Genomic DNA, 23,264 nt, shown 5'->3' on the forward strand with positions numbered 1-23,264 from the left:
TTTAAATTAGAGCAACTCTCTGTCAGGGAATCTCACCCTGGTCTTCCGTGTGACAGGTGGAGATACTGTCCACTATACTAACAAGGAATTGAGTCTTTCAAGAAGCTTTAACTGCCAAAACACAGGCCATGCTATCAGTTAGGTGGCATGAAATTCTTCATATTAAAACAGTCCTGTGTCATCTGTTTCCATAGTGTAGTGGTTATAACGTTTGTCTCACACACGAAAGGTCCCCAGTTCGAAACTGGATGGAAACAATCCCTACTCCTTTTTGATTTGCTGTAATAAACTGCATCACCAAAATCATTTAAATTAGAGCAACTCTCTGTCAGGGAATCTAACCCTGGGCTTCTGCGTGACAGGCGGAGATACTGTCCACTATACTACCGAGGAACACAGTCTTTCAAGCTCTACGTGCCAAAACACCAGCCATGCTATCACTTAGATGGCATGACATCCTTCATATGAAACAGTCCTGTGTCATCTGTTTCCATAGTGTAGTGGTTATCATGTTAGTCTCACACACGAAAGGTCCCCAGTTCAAAACTGGGTGGAAACAATCCATACTCCTTTTTGATTTGCTGTAATAAACTGCATCACCAAAACCATTTAAATTAGAGCTTCTCCCCGTCAGGGAATTGAACGCGGTCTTCCGCGTGACAGGCGGAGATACTGTCCACTATACTAACGAGGATCACAGTCTTTCAATAAGCTCTATGTGCCAAAACACCAGCCATGCTATCAGTTAGCTGGCATGAAATTCTTCATATGAAACAGTCCTGTGTCGTCTGTTTCCATAGTGTAGTGGTTATCACGTTTGTCTCACACACGAAAGGTCCCCTGTTCGAAACTTGGTGGAAAAAATCCTGACTCCTTTTTGATTTGCTGTAATAAATTGCATCACCAAAATCATTTAAATAAGAGCTACTCCCCGTCAGGGAATCGAAGCCTGGTCTTCCGCGTGACAAGCGGAGATACTGTCCACTATACTAACGAGGAACACGGTCTATCATGAAGCTCTACGAGCCAAAACACAAGCCATGCTATCAGTTAGCTGGCATGAAATTCTTCATATGAAACAGTCCTGTGTCATCTGTTTCCATAGTGTAGTGGTTATTACGTTCGTCTCACATACGAAAGGTCCCCTGTTCGAAACTTGGTGGAAACAATCCTGACTCCTCTTTGATTTGCTGAAAAAACTGCACCAACAAAATCATTGAGTAATTCCCCGTCAGCATGACGTTCTTCATATCAAACAGTCCTGTCATCTGCTTCCATATTGTAGAGGTTATCACGTTCGTCTCACACACACACACACACACACACACACACACACACACACACACGAGAGGGAACAACAATCCCGACTCCTTTTTGATTTGCTGTAATAAATTGCGGGCGGCCCGGTACTCCAGTGGTTAGCACGTCGGCTTCAAAGTGCAGAGGTACAGGGTTCGATTCCAGCTCCGGCCTACCTGTGTGGAGTTTGCATGTTCTCCCCGGGCCTGCGTGGGTTTTCTCCGGGTGCTCTGGTTTTCTCCCCTGTTCGAAACTTGGTGGAAAAAATCCTGACTCCTTTTTGATTTGCTGTAATAAATTGCATCACCAAAATCATTTAAATAAGAGCTACTCCCCGTCAGGGAATCTAACCCTGGGCTTCTGCGTGACAGGCGGAGTTACTGTCCACGATACTAACGAGGAATGGAGTCTTTCAAGAAGCTTTAACTGCCAAAACACAGGCCATGCTATCAGTTAGCTGGCATGAAATTCTTCATATGAAACAGTCCTGAGTCATCTGTTTCCATAGTGTAGTGGTTATCACGTTCGTCTCACACACGAAAGGTCCCCTGTTCGAAACTGGATGGAAACAATCCCTACTTCTTTTTGATTTGCTGTAATAAACTGCATCACCAAAATCATTTAAATTAGAGCAACTCTCTGTCAGGGAATCTAACCCTGGGCTTCTGCGTGACAGGCGGAGATACTGTCCACTATACTAACGAGGAACACAGTCTTTCAAGAAGCTCTACGAGCCAAAACACAAGCCATGCTATCAGTTAGCTGGCATGAAATTCTTCATATGAAACAGTCCTGTGTCATCTGTTTTCATAGTGTAGTGGTTATCATGTTCGTCTCACACTCGAAAGGTCCCCAGTTCAAAACTGGGTGGAAACAATCCATACTCCTTTTTGATTTGCTGTAATAAACTGCATCACCAAAACCATTTAAATTAGAGCTACTGCCCGTCAGGGAATTGAACGCGGTCTTCCGCGTGACAGGCGGAGATACTGTCCACTATACTAACGAGGATCACAGTCTTTCAATAAGCTCTATGTGCCAAAACATCAGCCATGCTATCAGTTAGCTGGCATGAAATTCTTCATATGAAACAGTCCTGTGTCATCTGTTTCCATAGTGTAGTGGTTATCACGTTCGTCTCACACACGAAAGGTCCCCTGTTTGAAACTTGGTGGAAAAAATCCTGACTCCTTTTTGATTTGCTGTAATAAATTGCATCACCAAAATCATTTAAATGAGAGCTACTCCCAGTCAGGGAATCGAACCCTGGTCTTCCGCGTGACAGGCGGAGATACTGTCCACTATACTAACGAGGAATGGAGTCTTTCAAGAAGCTTTAACTGCCAAAACACAGGCCATGCTATCAGTTAGCTGGCATGAAATTCTTCATATGAAACAGTCCTGTGTCATCTGTTTCCATAGTGTAGTGGTTATCACGTTCGTCTCACACACGAAAGGTCCCCAATTTGAAACTGGGTGGAAACAAACCCTACTCCTTTTTGATTTGCTGTAATAAACTGCATCACAAAAGCCATTTCAATTATAGCTACTCCCCATCAGGGAATCGAACCCAGATCTTCCGCGTGACGGGCGGAGATACTGTCCACTATACTAACGAGGAACACGGTCTTTCAAGAAGCTCTACGAGCCAAAACACAAGCCATGCTATCAGTTAGATGGCATGAAATTCTTCATATGAAACAGTCCTGTGTCATCTGTTTCCATAGTGTAGTGGTTATCACGTTCGTCTAACACACGAGAGGTCCCCAGTTCGAAACTGGGTGGAAACTAACCTTACTCCTTTCTGATTTGCTGAAAAAACTGCACCAACAAAATCATTGAGTAATTCCCCGTTAGCATGAAATTCTTCATATGAAACAGTCCTGTGTCATCTGTTTCCATAGTGTAGTGGTTATCACGTTCGTCTCACACACGAAAGGTCCCCTGTTCAAAACTGGGTGGAAATAATCCATACTCCTTTTTGATTTGCTGTAATAAACTGCATCACCAAAATCATTTAAATTAGAGCAACTCTCTGTCAAGGAATCTAACCCTGGTCTTCCGCGTGTCAGGCGGAGAAACTGTCCACTATACTATCGAGGAACACAGTCTTTCAAGCTCTACGTGCCAAAACACCAGCCATGCTATCACTTAGATGGCATGACATCCTTCATATGAAACAGTCCTGTGTCATCTGCTTCCATAGTGTAGTGGTTATCATGTTTGTCTCACACTCGAAAGGTCCCCAGTTCAAAACTGGGTGGAAACAATCCATACTCCTTTTTGATTTGCTGTAATAAACTGCATCACCAAAACCATTTAAATTAGAGCTACTGCCCGTCAGGGAATTGAACGCGGTCTTCCGCGTGACAGGCGGAGATACTGTCCACTATACTAACGAGGATCACAGTCTTTCAATAAGCTCTATGTGCCAAAACATCAGCCATGCTATCAGTTAGCTGGCATGAAATTCTTCATATGAAACAGTCCTGTGTCATCTGTTTCCATAGTGTAGTGGTTATCACGTTCGTCTCACACACGAAAGGTCCCCTGTTTGAAACTTGGTGGAAAAAATCCTGACTCCTTTTTGATTTGCTGTAATAAATTGCATCACCAAAATCATTTAAATGAGAGCTACTCCCAGTCAGGGAATCGAACCCTGGTCTTCCGCGTGACAGGCGGAGATACTGTCCACTATACTAACGAGGAATGGAGTCTTTCAAGAAGCTTTAACTGCCAAAACACAGGCCATGCTATCAGTTAGCTGGCATGAAATTCTTCATATGAAACAGTCCTGTGTCATCTGTTTCCATAGTGTAGTGGTTATCACGTTCGTCTCACACACGAAAGGTCCCCAATTTGAAACTGGGTGGAAACAAACCCTACTCCTTTTTGATTTGCTGTAATAAACTGCATCACAAAAGCCATTTCAATTATAGCTACTCCCCATCAGGGAATCGAACCCAGATCTTCCGCGTGACGGGCGGAGATACTGTCCACTATACTAACGAGGAACACGGTCTTTCAAGAAGCTCTACGAGCCAAAACACAAGCCATGCTATCAGTTAGATGGCATGAAATTCTTCATATGAAACAGTCCTGTGTCATCTGTTTCCATAGTGTAGTGGTTATCACGTTCGTCTAACACACGAGAGGTCCCCAGTTCGAAACTGGGTGGAAACTAACCTTACTCCTTTCTGATTTGCTGAAAAAACTGCACCAACAAAATCATTGAGTAATTCCCCGTTAGCATGAAATTCTTCATATGAAACAGTCCTGTGTCATCTGTTTCCATAGTGTAGTGGTTATCACGTTCGTCTCACACACGAAAGGTCCCCTGTTCGAAACTTGGTGGAAAAAATCCTGACTCCTTTTTTGATTTGCTGTAATAAATTGCATCACCAAAATCATTTAAATAAGAGCTACTCCCCGTCAGGGAATCGAACCCTGGTCTTCCGCGTGACAAGCAGAGATACTGTCCACTATACTAACGAGGAACACGGTCTATCATGAAGCTCTACGAGCCAAAACACAAGCCATGCTATCAGTTAGCTGGCATGAAATTCTTCATATGAAACAGTCCTGTGTCATCTGTTTCCATAGTGTAGTGGTTATCACGTTCGTCTCACACACGAAAGGTCCCCAGTTCGAAACTGGGTGGAAACAAACCTTACTCTTTTCTGATTTGCTGAAAAAACTGCACCAACAAAATCATTTAAATAAGAGCTACTCCCTGTCAGGGAATCTAACCCTGGGCTTCTGCGTGACAGGCGGAGTTACTGTCCACGATACTAACGAGGAATGGAGTCTTTCAAGAAGCTTTAACTGCCAGAACACAGGCCATGCTATCAGTTAGCTGGAATGAAATTCTTCATATGAAACAGTCCTGTGTCATCTGTTTCCATAGTGTAGTGGTTATCACGTTCGTCTCACACACGAAAGGTCCCCTGTTCGAAACTTGGTGGAAAAAATCCTGACTCCTTTTTGATTTGCTGTAATAAATTGCATCACCAAAATCATTTAAATGAGAGCTACTCCCCGTCAGGGAATCGAACCCTGGTCTTCCGCGTGACAGGCGGAGATACTGTCCACTATACTAACGAGGAACACAGTCTTTCAAGAAGCTCTACGAGCCAAAACACAAGCCATGCTATCAGTTAGCTGGCATGAAATTCTTCATATGAGACAGTACAGTGTCATCTGTTTCCATAGTGTAGTGGTTATCACGTTCGTCTCACACACGAAAGGTCCCCAGTTCGAAACTGGGTGGAAACAAACCTTACTCCTTTCTGATTTGCTGAAAAAACTGCACCAACAAAATCATTTAAATAAGAGCTACTCCCTGTCAGGGAATCGAACCCTGGGCTTCTGCGTGACAGGCGGAGTTACTGTCCACTATACTAACGAGGAATGGAGTCTTTCAAGAAGCTTTAACTCCCAAAACACAGGCCATGCTATCAGTTAGCTGGCATGAAATTCTTCATATGAAACAGTCCTGTGTCATCTGTTTCCATAGTGTAGTGGTTATCACGTTTATCTCACACACGAAAGGTCCCCTGTTCGAAACTTGGTGGAAAAAATCCTGACTCCTTTTTGATTTGCTGTAATAAATTGCATCACCAAAATCATTTAAATGAGAGCTACTCCCCGTCAGGGAATCGAACCCTGGTCTTCCGCGTGACAGGCGGAGATACTGTCCACTATACTAACGAGGAACACAGTCTTTCAAGAAGCTCTACGAGCCAAAACACAAGCCATGCTATCAGTTAGCTGGCATGAAATTCTTCATATGAGACAGTACAGTGTCATCTGTTTCCATAGTGTAGTGGTTATCACGTTCGTCTCACACACGAAAGGTCCCCAGTTCGAAACTGGGTGGAAGCAAACCTTACTCCTTTCTGATTTGCTGAAAAAACTGCACCAACAAAATCATTTAAATAAGAGCTACTCCCTGTCAGGGAATCTAACCCTGGGCTTCTGCGTGACAGGCGGAGTTACTGTCCACTATACTAACGAGGAATGGAGTCTTTCAAGAAGCTTTAACTCCCAAAACACAGGCCATGCTATCAGTTAGCTGGCATGAAATTCTTCATATGAAACAGTCCTGTGTCATCTGTTTCCATAGTGTAGTGGTTATCACGTTTATCTCACACACGAAAGGTCCCCTGTTCGAAACTGGGTGGAAACAATCCATACTCCTTTTTGATTTGCTGTAATAAACTGCATCACCAAAACCATTTAAATTAGAGCTACTGCCCGTCAGGGAATTGAACGCGGTCTTCCGCGTGACAGGCGGAGATACTGTCCACTATACTAACGAGGATCACAGTCTTTCAATAAGCTCTATGTGCCAAAACACCAGCCATGCTGTCAGTTAGCTGGCATGAAATTCTTCATATGAAACAGTCCTGTGTCATCTGTTTCCATAGTGTAGTGGTTATCACGTTCGTCTAACACACGAGAGGTCCCCAGTTCGAAACTGGGTGGAAACAAACCTTACTCTTTTCTGATTTGCTGAAAAAACTGCACCAACAAAATCATTTAAATAAGAGCTACTCCCTGTCAGGGAATCTAACCCTGGGCTTCTGCGTGACAGGCGGAGTTACTGTCCACGATACTAACGAGGAATGGAGTCTTTCAAGAAGCTTTAACTGCCAGAACACAGGCCATGCTATCAGTTAGCTGGAATGAAATTCTTCATATGAAACAGTCCTGTGTCATCTGTTTCCATAGTGTAGTGGTTATCACGTTCGTCTCACACACGAAAGGTCCCCTGTTTGAAACTTGGTGGAAAAAATCCTGACTCCTTTTTGATTTGCTGTAATAAATTGCATCACCAAAATCATTTAAATGAGAGCTACTCCCCGTCAGGAAATCGAACCCTGGTCTTCCGCGTGACAGGCGGAGATACTGTCCACTATACTAACGAGGAACACAGTCTTTCAAGAAGCTCTACGAGCCAAAACACAAGCCATGCTATCAGTTAGCTGGCATGAAATTCTTCATATGAGACAGTACAGTGTCATCTGTTTCCATAGTGTAGTGGTTATCACGTTCGTCTCACACACGAAAGGTCCCCAGTTCGAAACTGGGTGGAAACACACCTTACTCCTTTCTGATTTGCTGAAAAAACTGCACCAACAAAATCATTTAAATAAGAGCTACTCCCTGTCAGGGAATCTAACCCTGGCCTTCTGCGTGACAGACGGAGTTACTGTCCACGAGACTAACGAGGAATGGAGTCTTTCAAGAAGCTTTAACTGCCAAAACAAAGGCCATGCTATCAGTTAGCTGGCATGAAATTCTTCATATGAAACAGTCCTGTGTCATCTGTTTCCATAGTGTAGTGGTTATCACGTTTATCTCACACACGAAAGGTCCCCTGTTCGAAACTGGGTGGAAACAATCCATACTCCTTTTTGATTTGCTGTAATAAACTGCATCACCAAAACCATTTAAATTAGAGCTACTGCCCGTCAGGGAATTGAACGCGGTCTTCCGCGTGACAGGCGGAGATACTGTCCACTATACTAACGAGGATCACAGTCTTTCAATAAGCTCTATGTGCCAAAACACCAGCCATGCTGTCAGTTAGCTGGCATGAAATTCTTCATATGAAACAGTCCTGTGTCATCTGTTTCCATAGTGTAGTGGTTATCACGTTCGTCTCACACACGAAAGGTCCCCTGTTCGAAACTTGGTGGAAAAAATCCTGACTCCTTTTTGATTTGCTGTAATAAATTGCATCACCAAAATCATTTAAATGAGAGCTACTCCCAGTCAGGGAATCGAACCCTGGTCTTCCGCGTGACAGGCGGAGATACTGTCCACTATACTAACGAGGAATGGAGTCTTTCAAGAAGCTTTAACTCCCAAAACACAGGCCATGCTATCAGTTAGCTGGCATGAAATTCTTCATATGAAACAGTCCTGTGTCATCTGTTTCCATAGTGTAGTGGTTATCACGTTTATCTCACACACGAAAGGTCCCCTGTTCGAAACTGGGTGGAAACAATCCATACTCCTTTTTGATTTGCTGTAATAAACTGCATCACCAAAACCATTTAAATTAGAGCTACTGCCCGTCAGGGAATTGAACGCGGTCTTCCGCGTGACAGGCGGAGATACTGTCCACTATACTAACGAGGATCACAGTCTTTCAATAAGCTCTATGTGCCAAAACACCAGCCATGCTGTCAGTTAGCTGGCATGAAATTCTTCATATGAAACAGTCCTGTGTCATCTGTTTCCATAGTGTAGTGGTTATCACGTTCGTCTAACACACGAGAGGTCCCCAGTTCGAAACTGGGTGGAAACAAACCTTACTCTTTTCTGATTTGCTGAAAAAACTGCACCAACAAAATCATTTAAATAAGAGCTACTCCCTGTCAGGGAATCTAACCCTGGGCTTCTGCGTGACAGGCGGAGTTACTGTCCACGATACTAACGAGGAATGGAGTCTTTCAAGAAGCTTTAACTGCCAGAACACAGGCCATGCTATCAGTTAGCTGGAATGAAATTCTTCATATGAAACAGTCCTGTGTCATCTGTTTCCATAGTGTAGTGGTTATCACGTTCGTCTCACACACGAAAGGTCCCCTGTTTGAAACTTGGTGGAAAAAATCCTGACTCCTTTTTGATTTGCTGTAATAAATTGCATCACCAAAATCATTTAAATGAGAGCTACTCCCCGTCAGGAAATCGAACCCTGGTCTTCCGCGTGACAGGCGGAGATACTGTCCACTATACTAACGAGGAACACAGTCTTTCAAGAAGCTCTACGAGCCAAAACACAAGCCATGCTATCAGTTAGCTGGCATGAAATTCTTCATATGAGACAGTACAGTGTCATCTGTTTCCATAGTGTAGTGGTTATCACGTTCGTCTCACACACGAAAGGTCCCCAGTTCGAAACTGGGTGGAAACACACCTTACTCCTTTCTGATTTGCTGAAAAAACTGCACCAACAAAATCATTTAAATAAGAGCTACTCCCTGTCAGGGAATCTAACCCTGGCCTTCTGCGTGACAGACGGAGTTACTGTCCACGAGACTAACGAGGAATGGAGTCTTTCAAGAAGCTTTAACTGCCAAAACAAAGGCCATGCTATCAGTTAGCTGGCATGAAATTCTTCATATGAAACAGTCCTGTGTCATCTGTTTCCATAGTGTAGTGGTTATCACGTTTATCTCACACACGAAAGGTCCCCTGTTCGAAACTGGGTGGAAACAATCCATACTCCTTTTTGATTTGCTGTAATAAACTGCATCACCAAAACCATTTAAATTAGAGCTACTGCCCGTCAGGGAATTGAACGCGGTCTTCCGCGTGACAGGCGGAGATACTGTCCACTATACTAACGAGGATCACAGTCTTTCAATAAGCTCTATGTGCCAAAACACCAGCCATGCTGTCAGTTAGCTGGCATGAAATTCTTCATATGAAACAGTCCTGTGTCATCTGTTTCCATAGTGTAGTGGTTATCACGTTCGTCTCACACACGAAAGGTCCCCTGTTCGAAACTTGGTGGAAAAAATCCTGACTCCTTTTTGATTTGCTGTAATAAATTGCATCACCAAAATCATTTAAATGAGAGCTACTCCCCGTCAGGGAATTGAACCCTGGTCTTTCGCGTGACAGGCGGAGATACTGTCCACTATACTAACGAGGAATGGAGTCTTTCAAGAAGCTTTAACTGCCAAAACACAGGCCATGCTATCAGTTAGCTGGCATGAAATTCTTCATATGAAACAGTCCTGTGTCATCTGTTTCCATAGTGTAGTGGTTATCACGTTCGTCTCACACACGAAAGGTCCCCAATTAGAAACTGGGTGGAAACAAACCCTACTCCTTTTTGATTTGCTGTAATAAACTGCATCACAAAAACCATTTCAATTAGAGCTACTCCCCGTCAGGGAATCGAACCCAGGTCTTCCGCGTGACGGGCGGAGATACTGTCCACTATACTAACGAGGAACACGGTCGTTCAAGAAGCTCTACGAGCCAAAACACAAGCCATGCTATCAGTTAGCTGGCATGAAATTCTTCATATTAAAACAGTCCTGTGTCATCTGTTTCCATAGTGTAGTGGTTATCACGTTCGTCTCACACACGAAAGGTCCCCTGTTCGAAACTTGGTGGAAAAAATCCTGACTCCTTTTTGATTTGCTGTAATAAATTGCATCACCAAAATCATTTAAATGAGAGCTACTCCCCGTCAGGGAATCGAACCCTGGTCTTCCGCGTGACAGGCGGAGATACTGTCTACTATACTAACGAGAAATGGAGTCTTTCAAGAAGCTTTAACTGCCAAAACACAGGCCATGCTATCAGTTAGCTGGCATGAAATTCTTCATATGAAACAGTCCTGTGTCATCTGTTTCCATAGTGTAGTGGTTATCACGTTCGTCTCACACACGAAAGGTCCCCTGTTCGAAACTTGGTGGAAAAAATCCTGACTCCTTTTTGATTTGCTGTAATAAATTGCATCACCAAAATCATTTAAATGAGAGCTACTCCCCGTCAGGGAATCGAACCCTGGTCTTCCGCGTGACAGGCGGAGATACTGTCCACTATACTAACAAGGAACACAGTCTTTCAAGAAGCTCTACGAGCCAAAACACAAGCCATGCTATCAGTTAGCTGGCATGAAATTCTTCATATTAAACAGTACAGTGTCATCTGTTTCCATAGTGTAGTGGTTATCACGTTCGTCTCACACACGAAAGGTCCCCAGTTCGAAACTGGGTGGAAACAAACCTTACTCCTTTCTGATTTGCTGAAAAAACTGCACCAACAAAATCATTTAAATAAGAGCTACTCCCCGTCAGGGAATCTAACCCTGGTCTTCCGCGTGACAGGCGGAGAAACTGTCCACTATACTAACGAGGAATGGAGTCTTTCAAGAACCTTTAACTGCCAAAACACCGGCCATGCTATCAGTTAGCTGGAATGACATCCTTCATATGAAACAGTCCTGTGTCATCTGTTTCAATAGTGTAGTGGTTATCACGTTCGTCTAACACACGAAAGGTCCCCAGTTCGAAACTAGGTGGAAACAAGCCTTACTCCTTTTTGATTTGCTGAAAAAACTGCATCACAAAAACCATTTCAATTAGAGCTACTGCCCGTCAGGGAATCTAACCCTGGGCTTCTGCGTGACAGGCGGAGTTACTGTCCACGATACTAACGAGGAATGGAGTCTTTCAAGAAGCTTTAACTGCCAGAACACAGGCCATGCTATCAGTTAGCTGGAATGAAATTCTTCATATGAAACAGTCCTGTGTCATCTGTTTCCATAGTGTAGTGGTTATCACGTTCGTCTCACACACGAAAGGTCCCCTGTTCGAAACTTGGTGGAAAAAATCCTGACTCCTTTTTGATTTGCTGAAATAAATTGCATCACCAAAATCATTTAAATGAGAGCTACTCCCCGTCAGGGAATCGAACCCTGGTCTTCCGCGTGACAGGCGGAGATACTGTCCACTATACTAACGAGGAACACAGTCTTTCAAGAAGCTCTACGAGCCAAAACACAAGCCATGCTATCAGTTAGCTGGCATGAAATTCTTCATATGAGACAGTACAGTGTCATCTGTTTCCATAGTGTAGTGGTTATCACGTTCGTCTCACACACGAAAGGTCCCCAGTTCGAAACTGGGTGGAAACAAACCTTACTCCTTTCTGATTTGCTGAAAAAACTGCACCAACAAAATCATTTAAATAAGAGCTACTCCCTGTCAGGGAATCTAACCCTGGGCTTCTGCGTGACAGGCGGAGTTACTGTCCACTATACTAACGAGGAATGGAGTCTTTCAAGAAGCTTTAACTCCCAAAACACAGGCCATGCTATCAGTTAGCTGGCATGAAATTCTTCATATGAAACAGTCCTGTGTCATCTGTTTCCATAGTGTAGTGGTTATCACGTTTATCTCACACACGAAAGGTCCCCTGTTCGAAACTGGGTGGAAACAATCCATACTCCTTTTTGATTTGCTGTAATAAACTGCATCACCAAAACCATTTAAATTAGAGCTACTGCCCGTCAGGGAATTGAACGCGGTCTTCCGCGTGACAGGCGGAGATACTGTCCACTATACTAACGAGGATCACAGTCTTTCAATAAGCTCTATGTGCCAAAACACCAGCCATGCTGTCAGTTAGCTGGCATGAAATTCTTCATATGAAACAGTCCTGTGTCATCTGTTTCCATAGTGTAGTGGTTATCACGTTCGTCTAACACACGAGAGGTCCCCAGTTCGAAACTGGGTGGAAACAAACCTTACTCTTTTCTGATTTGCTGAAAAAACTGCACCAACAAAATCATTTAAATAAGAGCTACTCCCTGTCAGGGAATCTAACCCTGGGCTTCTGCGTGACAGGCGGAGTTACTGTCCACGATACTAACGAGGAATGGAGTCTTTCAAGAAGCTTTAACTGCCAGAACACAGGCCATGCTATCAGTTAGCTGGAATGAAATTCTTCATATGAAACAGTCCTGTGTCATCTGTTTCCATAGTGTAGTGGTTATCACGTTCGTCTCACACACGAAAGGTCCCCTGTTTGAAACTTGGTGGAAAAAATCCTGACTCCTTTTTGATTTGCTGTAATAAATTGCATCACCAAAATCATTTAAATGAGAGCTACTCCCCGTCAGGGAATCGAACCCTGGTCTTCCGCGTGACAGGCGGAGATACTGTCCACTATACTAACGAGGAACACAGTCTTTCAAGAAGCTCTACGAGCCAAAACACAAGCCATGCTATCAGTTAGCTGGCATGAAATTCTTCATATGAGACAGTACAGTGTCATCTGTTTCCATAGTGTAGTGGTTATCACGTTCGTCTCACACACGAAAGGTCCCCAGTTCGAAACTGGGTGGAAACACACCTTACTCCTTTCTGATTTGCTGAAAAAACTGCACCAACAAAATCATTTAAATAAGAGCTACTCCCTGTCAGGGAATCTAACCCTGGCCTTCTGCGTGACAGACGGAGTTACTGTCCACTATACTAACGAGGAATGGAGTCTTTCAAGAAGCTTTAACTGCCAAAACAAAGGCCATGCTATCAGTTAGCTGGCATGAAATTCTTCATATGAAACAGTCCTGTGTCATCTGTTTCCATAGTGTAGTGGTTATCACGTTTATCTCACACACGAAAGGTCCCCTGTTCGAAACTGGGTGGAAACAATCCATACTCCTTTTTGATTTGCTGTAATAAACTGCATCACCAAAACCATTTAAATTAGAGCTACTGCCCGTCAGGGAATTGAACGCGGTCTTCCGCGTGACAGGCGGAGATACTGTCCACTATACTAACGAGGATCACAGTCTTTCAATAAGCTCTATGTGCCAAAACACCAGCCATGCTGTCAGTTAGCTGGCATGAAATTCTTCATATGAAACAGTCCTGTGTCATCTGTTTCCATAGTGTAGTGGTTATCACGTTCGTCTCACACACGAAAGGTCCCCTGTTCGAAACTTGGTGGAAAAAATCCTGACTCCTTTTTGATTTGCTGTAATAAATTGCATCACCAAAATCATTTAAATGAGAGCTACTCCCCGTCAGGGAATTGAACCCTGGTCTTTCGCGTGACAGGCGGAGATACTGTCCACTATACTAACGAGGAATGGAGTCTTTCAAGAAGCTTTAACTGCCAAAACACAGGCCATGCTATCAGTTAGCTGGCATGAAATTCTTCATATGAAACAGTCCTGTGTCATCTGTTTCCATAGAGTAGTGGTTATCACGTTCGTCTCACACACGAAAGGTCCCCAATTAGAAACTGGGTGGAAACAAACCCTACTCCTTTTTGATTTGCTGTAATAAACTGCATCACAAAAACCATTTCAATTAGAGCTACTCCCCGTCAGGGAATCGAACCCTGGTCTTCCGCGTGACAGGCGGAGATACTGTCCACTATACTAACAAGGAACACAGTCTTTCAAGAAGCTCTACGAGCCAAAACACAAGCCATGCTATCAGTTAGCTGGCATGAAATTCTTCATATGAAACAGTACAGTGTCATCTGTTTCCATAGTGTAGTGGTTATCACGTTCGTCTCACACACGAAAGGTCCCCAGTTCGAAACTGGGTGGAAACAAACCTTACTCCTTTCTGATTTGCTGAAAAAACTGCACCAACAAAATCATTTAAATAAGAGCTACTCCCCGTCAGGGAATCTAACCCTGGGCTTCTGCGTGACAGGTGGAGTTACTGTCCACTATACTAACGAGGAATGGATTCTTTCAAGAAGCTTTAACTGCCAAAACACAGGCCATGCTATCAGTTAGCTGGCATGAAATTCTTCATATGAAACAGTCCTGTGTCATCTGTTTCCATAGTGTAGTGGTTATCACGTTCATCTCACACACGAAAGGTCCCCTGTTCAAAACTGGGTGGAAATAATCCATACTCCTTTTTGATTTGCTGTAATAAACTGCATCACCAAAATCATTTAAATTAGAGCAACTCTCTGTCAAGGAATCTAACCCTGGTCTTCCGCGTGACAGGCGGAGAAACTGTCCACTATACTAACGAGGAATGGAGTCTTTCAAGAACCTTTAACTGCCAAAACACCGGCCATGCTATCAGTTAGCTGGAATGACATCCTTCATATGAAACAGTCCTGTGTCATCTGTTTCAATAGTGTAGTGGTTATCACGTTCGTCTAACACACGAAAGGTCCCCAGTTCGAAACTAGGTGGAAACAAGCCTTACTCCTTTTTGATTTGCTGAAAAAACTGCACCAACAAAATCATTCAGTAATTCCCCGTCAGCATGACATTCTTCATATGAAACAGTGCTGTGACATCTTTTTCCATAGTGTAGTGGTTATCACGTTTGTCTAACACACGAAAGGTCCCCAGTTCGAAACTGGATGGAAACAATCCCTACTCCTTTTTGATTTGCTGTAATAAACTGCATCACCAAAATCATTTAAATTAGAGCAACTCTCTGTCAGGGAATCTAACCCTGGGCTTCTGCGTGACAGGCGGAGATACTGTCCACTATACTACCGAGGAACACAGTCTTTCAAGCTCTACGTGCCAAAACACCAGCCATGCTATCACTTAGTTCGAAACTAGGTGGAAACAAACCTTACTCCTTTTTGATTTGCTGAAAAAACTGCACCAACAAAATCATTGAGTAATTCCCCGTCAGCATGACATTCTTCATATGAAACAGTGCTGTGACATCTGTTTCCATAGTGTAGTGGTTATCACGTTCGTCTAACACACGAGAGGTCCCCAGTTCGAAATTGGGTGGAAACAAACCTTACTCCTTTCTGATTTGCTGAAAAAACTGCACCAACAAAATCATTTAAATAAGAGCGACTCCCTGTCAGGGAATCTAACCCTGTGCTTCTGCGTGACAGGCGGAGTTACTGTCCACGATACTAACGAGGAATGGAGTCTTTCAAGAAGCTTTAACTGCCAGAACACCGGCCATGCTATCAGTTAGCTGGCATGAAATTCTTCATATGAAACAGTCCTGTGTCATCTGTTTCCATAGTGTAGTGGTTATCACGTTCGTCTCACACACGAAAGGTCCCCAGTTCGAAACTGGGTGGAAACAAACCTTACTCCTTTTTGATTTGCTGAAAAAACTGCACCAACAGAATCATTGAGTAATTCCCCGTCAGCATGACATTCTTCATATGAAACAGTCCTGTGTCATCTGTTTCCATAGTGTAGTGGTTATCACGTTCGTCTCACACACGAGAGGAAAAAACAACCCTGACTCCTTTTTGATTTGCTGTAATAAACTGCATCACCAAAATAAATTAGATAAGAGCTACTCCCCGTTAGGGAATCGAACCCTGGTCTTCCACGTGACAGGCGGAGATACTGTCCACTATACTAACGAGGAACACGGTCTTTCAAGAAGCTCTACGTGCCAAAACACAAGCCATGCTATCAGTTAGCTGGCATGAAATTCTTCATATGAAACAGGCCTGTGTCATGTGTTTCCATAGTGTAGTGGTTATCACGTTCATCTAACACACGAAAGGTCCCCAGTTCGAAACTGGGTGGAAACAAACCTTACTCCTTTTTGATTTGCTGAAAAAACTGCACCAACAAAATCATTGAGTAATTCCCCGTCAGCATGACATTCTTCATATGAAACAGTGCTGTGACATCTGTTTCCATAGTGTAGTGGTTATCACGTTTGTCTCACACACGAAAGGTCCCCATTCCGAAACTGGATCGAAACAATCCCTACTCCTTTTTGATTTGCTGTAATAAACTGCATCACCAAAATCATTTAAATTAGAGCAACTCTCTGTCAGGGAATCTAACCCTGGGCTTCTGCGTGACAGGCGGAGATACTGTCCACTATACTACCGAGGAACGCAGTCTTTCAAGCTCTACGTGCCAAAACACCAGCCATGCTATCAGTTAGCTGGCATGAAATTCTTCATATGAAACAGTCCTGTGTCATCTGTTTCCATAGTGTAGTGGTTATCACGTTCGTCTCACACACGAAAGGTCCCCTGTTCGAAACTTGGTGGAAAAAATCCTGACTCCTTTTTGATTTGCTGTAATAAATTGCATCACCAAAATCATTTAAATGAGAGCTACTCCCCGTCAGGGAATCGAACCCTGGTCTTCCGCGTGACAGGCGGAGATACTGTCCACTATACTAACGAGGAACACAGTCTTTCAAGAAGCTTTAACTGCCAAAACACAGGCCATGCTATCAGTTAGCTGGCATGAAATTCTTCATATGAAACAGTCCTGTGTCATCTGTTTCCATAGTGTAGTGGTTATCACGTTCGTCTCACACACGAAAGGTCCCCTGTTCGAAACTTGGTGGAAAAAATCCTGACTCCTTTTTGATTTGCTGTAATAAATTGCATCACCAAAATCATTTAAATGAGAGCTACTCCCCGTCAGGGAATCGAACCCTGGTCTTCCGCGTGACAGGCGGAGATACTGTCCACTATACTAACAAGGAACACAGTCTTTCAAGAAGCTCTACGAGCCAAAACACAAGCCATGCTATCAGTTAGCTGGCATGAAATTCTTCATATGAAACAGTACAGTGTCATCTGTTTCCATAGTGTAGTGGTTATCACGTTCGTCTCACACACGAAAGGTCCCCTGTTCGAAACTTGGTGGAAAAAATCCTGACTCCTTTTTGATTTGCTGTAATAAATTGCATCACCAAAATCATTTAAATGAGAGCTACTCCCCGTCAGGGAATCGAACCCTGGTCTTCCGCGTGACAGGCGGAGATACTGTCCACTATACTAACGAGGAACACGGTCTATCATGAAGCTCTACGAGCCAAAACACAAGCCATGCTATCAGTTAGCTGGCATGAAATTCTTCATATGAAACAGTCCTGTGTCATCTGTTTCCATAGTGTAGTGGTTATTACGTTCGTCTCACATACGAAAGGTCCCCTGTTCGAAACTTGGTGGAAACAATCCTGACTCCTCTTTGATTTGCTGAAAAAACTGCACCAACAAAATCACTGAGTAATTCCCCGTCAGCATGACGTTCTTCATATCAAACAGTCCTGTCATCTGCTTCCATATTGTAGAGGTTATCACGTTCGTCTCACACACACACACACACACACACACACACACACACACACACACACACACACACGAGAGGGAACAACAATCCCGACTCCTTTTTGATTTGCTGTAATAAATTGCGGGCGGCCCGGTACTCCAGTGGTTAGCACGTCGGCTTCAAAGTGCAGAGGTACAGGGTTCGATTCCAGCTCCGGCCTACCTGTGTGGAGTTTGCATGTTCTCCCCGGGCCTGCGTGGGTTTTCTCCGGGTGCTCTGGTTTTCTCCCCTGTTCGAAACTTGGTGGAAAAAATCCTGACTCCTTTTTGATTTGCTGTAATAAATTGCATCACCAAAATCATTTAAATAAGAGCTACTCCCCGTCAGGGAATCGAACCCTGGTCTTCCGCGTGACAAGCGGAGATACTGTCCACTATACTAACGAGGAACACGGTCTATAATGAAGCTCTACGAGCCAAAACACAAGCCATGCTATCAGTTAGCTGGCATGAAATTCTTCATATGAAACAGTCCTGTGTCATCTGTTTCCATAGTGTAGTGGTTATCACGTTCGTCGAACACACGAGAGGTCCCCAGTTCGAAACTGGGTGGAAACAAACCTTACTCCTTTCTGATTTGCTGAAAAAACTGCACCAACAAAATCATTTAAATAAGAGCTACTCCCCGTCAGGGAATCTAACCCTGGGCTTCTGCGTGACAGGCGGAGTTACTGTCCACGATACTAACGAGGAATGGAGTCTTTCAAGAAGCTTTAACTGCCAAAACACAGGCCATGCTATCAGTTAGCTGGCATGAAATTCTTCATATGAAACAGTCCTGAGTCATCTGTTTCCATAGTGTAGTGGTTATCACGTTCGTCTCACACACGAAAGGTCCCCTGTTCGAAACTGGATGGAAACAATCCCTACTCCTTTTTGATTTGCTGTAATAAACTGCATCACCAAAATCATTTAAATTAGAGCAACTCTCTGTCAGGGAATCTAACCCTGGGCTTCTGCGTGACAGGCGGAGATACTGTCCACTATACTAACGAGGAACACAGTCTTTCAAGAAGCTCTACGAGCCAAAACACAAGCCATGCTATCAGTTAGCTGGCATGAAATTCTTCATATGAAACAGTCCTGTGTCATCTGTTTTCATAGTGTAGTGGTTATCATGTTCGTCTCACACTCGAAAGGTCCCCAGTTCAAAACTGGGTGGAAACAATCCATACTCCTTTTTGATTTGCTGTAATAAACTGCATCACCAAAACCATTTAAATTAGAGCTACTGCCCGTCAGGGAATTGAACGCGGTCTTCCGCGTGACAGGCGGAGATACTGTCCACTATACTAACGAGGATCACAGTCTTTCAATAAGCTCTATGTGCCAAAACATCAGCCATGCTATCAGTTAGCTGGCATGAAATTCTTCATATGAAACAGTCCTGTGTCATCTGTTTCCATAGTGTAGTGGTTATCACGTTCGTCTCACACACGAAAGGTCCCCTGTTTGAAACTTGGTGGAAAAAATCCTGACTCCTTTTTGATTTGCTGTAATAAATTGCATCACCAAAATCATTTAAATGAGAGCTACTCCCAGTCAGGGAATCGAACCCTGGTCTTCCGCGTGACAGGCGGAGATACTGTCCACTATACTAACGAGGAATGGAGTCTTTCAAGAAGCTTTAACTGCCAAAACACAGGCCATGCTATCAGTTAGCTGGCATGAAATTCTTCATATGAAACAGTCCTGTGTCATCTGTTTCCATAGTGTAGTGGTTATCACGTTCGTCTCACACACGAAAGGTCCCCAATTTGAAACTGGGTGGAAACAAACCCTACTCCTTTTTGATTTGCTGTAATAAACTGCATCACAAAAGCCATTTCAATTATAGCTACTCCCCATCAGGGAATCGAACCCAGATCTTCCGCGTGACGGGCGGAGATACTGTCCACTATACTAACGAGGAACACGGTCTTTCAAGAAGCTCTACGAGCCAAAACACAAGCCATGCTATCAGTTAGATGGCATGAAATTCTTCATATGAAACAGTCCTGTGTCATCTGTTTCCATAGTGTAGTGGTTATCACGTTCGTCTAACACACGAGAGGTCCCCAGTTCGAAACTGGGTGGAAACTAACCTTACTCCTTTCTGATTTGCTGAAAAAACTGCACCAACAAAATCATTGAGTAATTCCCCGTTAGCATGAAATTCTTCATATGAAACAGTCCTGTGTCATCTGTTTCCATAGTGTAGTGGTTATCACGTTCGTCTCACACACGAAAGGTCCCCTGTTCAAAACTGGGTGGAAATAATCCATACTCCTTTTTGATTTGCTGTAATAAACTGCATCACCAAAATCATTTAAATTAGAGCAACTCTCTGTCAAGGAATCTAACCCTGGTCTTCCGCGTGTCAGGCGGAGAAACTGTCCACTATACTATCGAGGAACACAGTCTTTCAAGCTCTACGTGCCAAAACACCAGCCATGCTATCACTTAGATGGCATGACATCCTTCATATGAAACAGTCCTGTGTCATCTGCTTCCATAGTGTAGTGGTTATCATGTTTGTCTCACACTCGAAAGGTCCCCAGTTCAAAACTGGGTGGAAACAATCCATACTCCTTTTTGATTTGCTGTAATAAACTGCATCACCAAAACCATTTAAATTAGAGCTACTGCCCGTCAGGGAATTGAACGCGGTCTTCCGCGTGACAGGCGGAGATACTGTCCACTATACTAACGAGGATCACAGTCTTTCAATAAGCTCTATGTGCCAAAACATCAGCCATGCTATCAGTTAGCTGGCATGAAATTCTTCATATGAAACAGTCCTGTGTCATCTGTTTCCATAGTGTAGTGGTTATCACGTTCGTCTCACACACGAAAGGTCCCCTGTTTGAAACTTGGTGGAAAAAATCCTGACTCCTTTTTGATTTGCTGTAATAAATTGCATCACCAAAATCATTTAAATGAGAGCTACTCCCAGTCAGGGAATCGAACCCTGGTCTTCCGCGTGACAGGCGGAGATACTGTCCACTATACTAACGAGGAATGGAGTCTTTCAAGAAGCTTTAACTGCCAAAACACAGGCCATGCTATCAGTTAGCTGGCATGAAATTCTTCATATGAAACAGTCCTGTGTCATCTGTTTCCATAGTGTAGTGGTTATCACGTTCGTCTCACACACGAAAGGTCCCCAATTTGAAACTGGGTGGAAACAAACCCTACTCCTTTTTGATTTGCTGTAATAAACTGCATCACAAAAGCCATTTCAATTATAGCTACTCCCCATCAGGGAATCGAACCCAGATCTTCCGCGTGACGGGCGGAGATACTGTCCACTATACTAACGAGGAACACGGTCTTTCAAGAAGCTCTACGAGCCAAAACACAAGCCATGCTATCAGTTAGATGGCATGAAATTCTTCATATGAAACAGTCCTGTGTCATCTGTTTCCATAGTGTAGTGGTTATCACGTTCGTCTAACACACGAGAGGTCCCCAGTTCGAAACTGGGTGGAAACTAACCTTACTCCTTTCTGATTTGCTGAAAAAACTGCACCAACAAAATCATTGAGTAATTCCCCGTTAGCATGAAATTCTTCATATGAAACAGTCCTGTGTCATCTGTTTCCATAGTGTAGTGGTTATCACGTTCGTCTCACACACGAAAGGTCCCCTGTTCGAAACTTGGTGGAAAAAATCCTGACTCCTTTTTTGATTTGCTGTAATAAATTGCATCACCAAAATCATTTAAATAAGAGCTACTCCCCGTCAGGGAATCGAACCCTGGTCTTCCGCGTGACAAGCAGAGATACTGTCCACTATACTAACGAGGAACACGGTCTATCATGAAGCTCTACGAGCCAAAACACAAGCCATGCTATCAGTTAGCTGGCATGAAATTCTTCATATGAAACAGTCCTGTGTCATCTGTTTCCATAGTGTAGTGGTTATCACGTTCGTCTCACACACGAAAGGTCCCCAGTTCGAAACTGGGTGGAAACAAACCTTACTCTTTTCTGATTTGCTGAAAAAACTGCACCAACAAAATCATTTAAATAAGAGCTACTCCCTGTCAGGGAATCTAACCCTGGGCTTCTGCGTGACAGGCGGAGTTACTGTCCACGATACTAACGAGGAATGGAGTCTTTCAAGAAGCTTTAACTGCCAGAACACAGGCCATGCTATCAGTTAGCTGGAATGAAATTCTTCATATGAAACAGTCCTGTGTCATCTGTTTCCATAGTGTAGTGGTTATCACGTTCGTCTCACACACGAAAGGTCCCCTGTTCGAAACTTGGTGGAAAAAATCCTGACTCCTTTTTGATTTGCTGTAATAAATTGCATCACCAAAATCATTTAAATGAGAGCTACTCCCCGTCAGGGAATCGAACCCTGGTCTTCCGCGTGACAGGCGGAGATACTGTCCACTATACTAACGAGGAACACAGTCTTTCAAGAAGCTCTACGAGCCAAAACACAAGCCATGCTATCAGTTAGCTGGCATGAAATTCTTCATATGAGACAGTACAGTGTCATCTGTTTCCATAGTGTAGTGGTTATCACGTTCGTCTCACACACGAAAGGTCCCCAGTTCGAAACTGGGTGGAAACAAACCTTACTCCTTTCTGATTTGCTGAAAAAACTGCACCAACAAAATCATTTAAATAAGAGCTACTCCCTGTCAGGGAATCGAACCCTGGGCTTCTGCGTGACAGGCGGAGTTACTGTCCACTATACTAACGAGGAATGGAGTCTTTCAAGAAGCTTTAACTCCCAAAACACAGGCCATGCTATCAGTTAGCTGGCATGAAATTCTTCATATGAAACAGTCCTGTGTCATCTGTTTCCATAGTGTAGTGGTTATCACGTTTATCTCACACACGAAAGGTCCCCTGTTCGAAACTTGGTGGAAAAAATCCTGACTCCTTTTTGATTTGCTGTAATAAATTGCATCACCAAAATCATTTAAATGAGAGCTACTCCCCGTCAGGGAATCGAACCCTGGTCTTCCGCGTGACAGGCGGAGATACTGTCCACTATACTAACGAGGAACACAGTCTTTCAAGAAGCTCTACGAGCCAAAACACAAGCCATGCTATCAGTTAGCTGGCATGAAATTCTTCATATGAGACAGTACAGTGTCATCTGTTTCCATAGTGTAGTGGTTATCACGTTCGTCTCACACACGAAAGGTCCCCAGTTCGAAACTGGGTGGAAGCAAACCTTACTCCTTTCTGATTTGCTGAAAAAACTGCACCAACAAAATCATTTAAATAAGAGCTACTCCCTGTCAGGGAATCTAACCCTGGGCTTCTGCGTGACAGGCGGAGTTACTGTCCACTATACTAACGAGGAATGGAGTCTTTCAAGAAGCTTTAACTCCCAAAACACAGGCCATGCTATCAGTTAGCTGGCATGAA

The 23,264-nt window shown here is 43.6% G+C and overlaps 29 non-coding genes across 29 annotated transcripts; 20 read left to right on the top strand and 9 right to left on the bottom strand.

Annotated features, from left to right (window-relative positions):
- Positions 1-3,016: 3,016 nt before the first annotated feature.
- Positions 3,017-3,089, top strand: trnav-aac (transfer RNA valine (anticodon AAC)). The gene has a single exon. It is a non-coding gene; the product is annotated as a tRNA-Val (tRNA).
- Positions 3,090-4,409: 1,320 nt separating this feature from the next.
- On the top strand, positions 4,410-4,482 carry trnav-aac (transfer RNA valine (anticodon AAC)). The gene has a single exon. It is a non-coding gene; the product is annotated as a tRNA-Val (tRNA).
- A 410-nt stretch (positions 4,483-4,892) lies between these two features.
- trnav-cac (transfer RNA valine (anticodon CAC)) lies at positions 4,893-4,965 on the top strand. Its single transcript has one exon. It is a non-coding gene; the product is annotated as a tRNA-Val (tRNA).
- A 368-nt stretch (positions 4,966-5,333) lies between these two features.
- Positions 5,334-5,405, bottom strand: trnad-guc (transfer RNA aspartic acid (anticodon GUC)). Its single transcript has one exon. It is a non-coding gene; the product is annotated as a tRNA-Asp (tRNA).
- A 96-nt stretch (positions 5,406-5,501) lies between these two features.
- On the top strand, positions 5,502-5,574 carry trnav-cac (transfer RNA valine (anticodon CAC)). The gene has a single exon. It is a non-coding gene; the product is annotated as a tRNA-Val (tRNA).
- A 368-nt stretch (positions 5,575-5,942) lies between these two features.
- On the bottom strand, positions 5,943-6,014 carry trnad-guc (transfer RNA aspartic acid (anticodon GUC)). The gene has a single exon. It is a non-coding gene; the product is annotated as a tRNA-Asp (tRNA).
- A 96-nt stretch (positions 6,015-6,110) lies between these two features.
- On the top strand, positions 6,111-6,183 carry trnav-cac (transfer RNA valine (anticodon CAC)). The gene has a single exon. It is a non-coding gene; the product is annotated as a tRNA-Val (tRNA).
- A 535-nt stretch (positions 6,184-6,718) lies between these two features.
- trnav-aac (transfer RNA valine (anticodon AAC)) lies at positions 6,719-6,791 on the top strand. Its single transcript has one exon. It is a non-coding gene; the product is annotated as a tRNA-Val (tRNA).
- Positions 6,792-7,327: 536 nt separating this feature from the next.
- On the top strand, positions 7,328-7,400 carry trnav-cac (transfer RNA valine (anticodon CAC)). The gene has a single exon. It is a non-coding gene; the product is annotated as a tRNA-Val (tRNA).
- A 1,144-nt stretch (positions 7,401-8,544) lies between these two features.
- Positions 8,545-8,617, top strand: trnav-aac (transfer RNA valine (anticodon AAC)). The gene has a single exon. It is a non-coding gene; the product is annotated as a tRNA-Val (tRNA).
- A 536-nt stretch (positions 8,618-9,153) lies between these two features.
- Positions 9,154-9,226, top strand: trnav-cac (transfer RNA valine (anticodon CAC)). Its single transcript has one exon. It is a non-coding gene; the product is annotated as a tRNA-Val (tRNA).
- A 1,756-nt stretch (positions 9,227-10,982) lies between these two features.
- On the top strand, positions 10,983-11,055 carry trnav-cac (transfer RNA valine (anticodon CAC)). The gene has a single exon. It is a non-coding gene; the product is annotated as a tRNA-Val (tRNA).
- Positions 11,056-11,727: 672 nt separating this feature from the next.
- On the bottom strand, positions 11,728-11,799 carry trnad-guc (transfer RNA aspartic acid (anticodon GUC)). The gene has a single exon. It is a non-coding gene; the product is annotated as a tRNA-Asp (tRNA).
- Positions 11,800-11,895: 96 nt separating this feature from the next.
- On the top strand, positions 11,896-11,968 carry trnav-cac (transfer RNA valine (anticodon CAC)). Its single transcript has one exon. It is a non-coding gene; the product is annotated as a tRNA-Val (tRNA).
- A 535-nt stretch (positions 11,969-12,503) lies between these two features.
- trnav-aac (transfer RNA valine (anticodon AAC)) lies at positions 12,504-12,576 on the top strand. Its single transcript has one exon. It is a non-coding gene; the product is annotated as a tRNA-Val (tRNA).
- A 368-nt stretch (positions 12,577-12,944) lies between these two features.
- trnad-guc (transfer RNA aspartic acid (anticodon GUC)) lies at positions 12,945-13,016 on the bottom strand. The gene has a single exon. It is a non-coding gene; the product is annotated as a tRNA-Asp (tRNA).
- Positions 13,017-13,112: 96 nt separating this feature from the next.
- trnav-cac (transfer RNA valine (anticodon CAC)) lies at positions 13,113-13,185 on the top strand. Its single transcript has one exon. It is a non-coding gene; the product is annotated as a tRNA-Val (tRNA).
- A 1,145-nt stretch (positions 13,186-14,330) lies between these two features.
- On the top strand, positions 14,331-14,403 carry trnav-cac (transfer RNA valine (anticodon CAC)). The gene has a single exon. It is a non-coding gene; the product is annotated as a tRNA-Val (tRNA).
- A 1,402-nt stretch (positions 14,404-15,805) lies between these two features.
- On the top strand, positions 15,806-15,878 carry trnav-cac (transfer RNA valine (anticodon CAC)). The gene has a single exon. It is a non-coding gene; the product is annotated as a tRNA-Val (tRNA).
- Positions 15,879-16,884: 1,006 nt separating this feature from the next.
- trnad-guc (transfer RNA aspartic acid (anticodon GUC)) lies at positions 16,885-16,956 on the bottom strand. The gene has a single exon. It is a non-coding gene; the product is annotated as a tRNA-Asp (tRNA).
- Positions 16,957-17,494: 538 nt separating this feature from the next.
- Positions 17,495-17,566, bottom strand: trnad-guc (transfer RNA aspartic acid (anticodon GUC)). The gene has a single exon. It is a non-coding gene; the product is annotated as a tRNA-Asp (tRNA).
- A 640-nt stretch (positions 17,567-18,206) lies between these two features.
- On the bottom strand, positions 18,207-18,278 carry trnad-guc (transfer RNA aspartic acid (anticodon GUC)). The gene has a single exon. It is a non-coding gene; the product is annotated as a tRNA-Asp (tRNA).
- Positions 18,279-19,897: 1,619 nt separating this feature from the next.
- trnav-aac (transfer RNA valine (anticodon AAC)) lies at positions 19,898-19,970 on the top strand. The gene has a single exon. It is a non-coding gene; the product is annotated as a tRNA-Val (tRNA).
- Positions 19,971-21,290: 1,320 nt separating this feature from the next.
- On the top strand, positions 21,291-21,363 carry trnav-aac (transfer RNA valine (anticodon AAC)). The gene has a single exon. It is a non-coding gene; the product is annotated as a tRNA-Val (tRNA).
- Positions 21,364-21,773: 410 nt separating this feature from the next.
- trnav-cac (transfer RNA valine (anticodon CAC)) lies at positions 21,774-21,846 on the top strand. The gene has a single exon. It is a non-coding gene; the product is annotated as a tRNA-Val (tRNA).
- A 368-nt stretch (positions 21,847-22,214) lies between these two features.
- Positions 22,215-22,286, bottom strand: trnad-guc (transfer RNA aspartic acid (anticodon GUC)). Its single transcript has one exon. It is a non-coding gene; the product is annotated as a tRNA-Asp (tRNA).
- Positions 22,287-22,382: 96 nt separating this feature from the next.
- trnav-cac (transfer RNA valine (anticodon CAC)) lies at positions 22,383-22,455 on the top strand. Its single transcript has one exon. It is a non-coding gene; the product is annotated as a tRNA-Val (tRNA).
- Positions 22,456-22,823: 368 nt separating this feature from the next.
- On the bottom strand, positions 22,824-22,895 carry trnad-guc (transfer RNA aspartic acid (anticodon GUC)). The gene has a single exon. It is a non-coding gene; the product is annotated as a tRNA-Asp (tRNA).
- A 96-nt stretch (positions 22,896-22,991) lies between these two features.
- On the top strand, positions 22,992-23,064 carry trnav-cac (transfer RNA valine (anticodon CAC)). The gene has a single exon. It is a non-coding gene; the product is annotated as a tRNA-Val (tRNA).
- Positions 23,065-23,264: the final 200 nt, after the last annotated feature.

This window comes from Hippocampus zosterae, chromosome 14 (assembly GCF_025434085.1).
Source record: "Hippocampus zosterae strain Florida chromosome 14, ASM2543408v3, whole genome shotgun sequence".
NCBI lineage: Eukaryota > Metazoa > Chordata > Actinopteri > Syngnathiformes > Syngnathidae > Hippocampus > Hippocampus zosterae.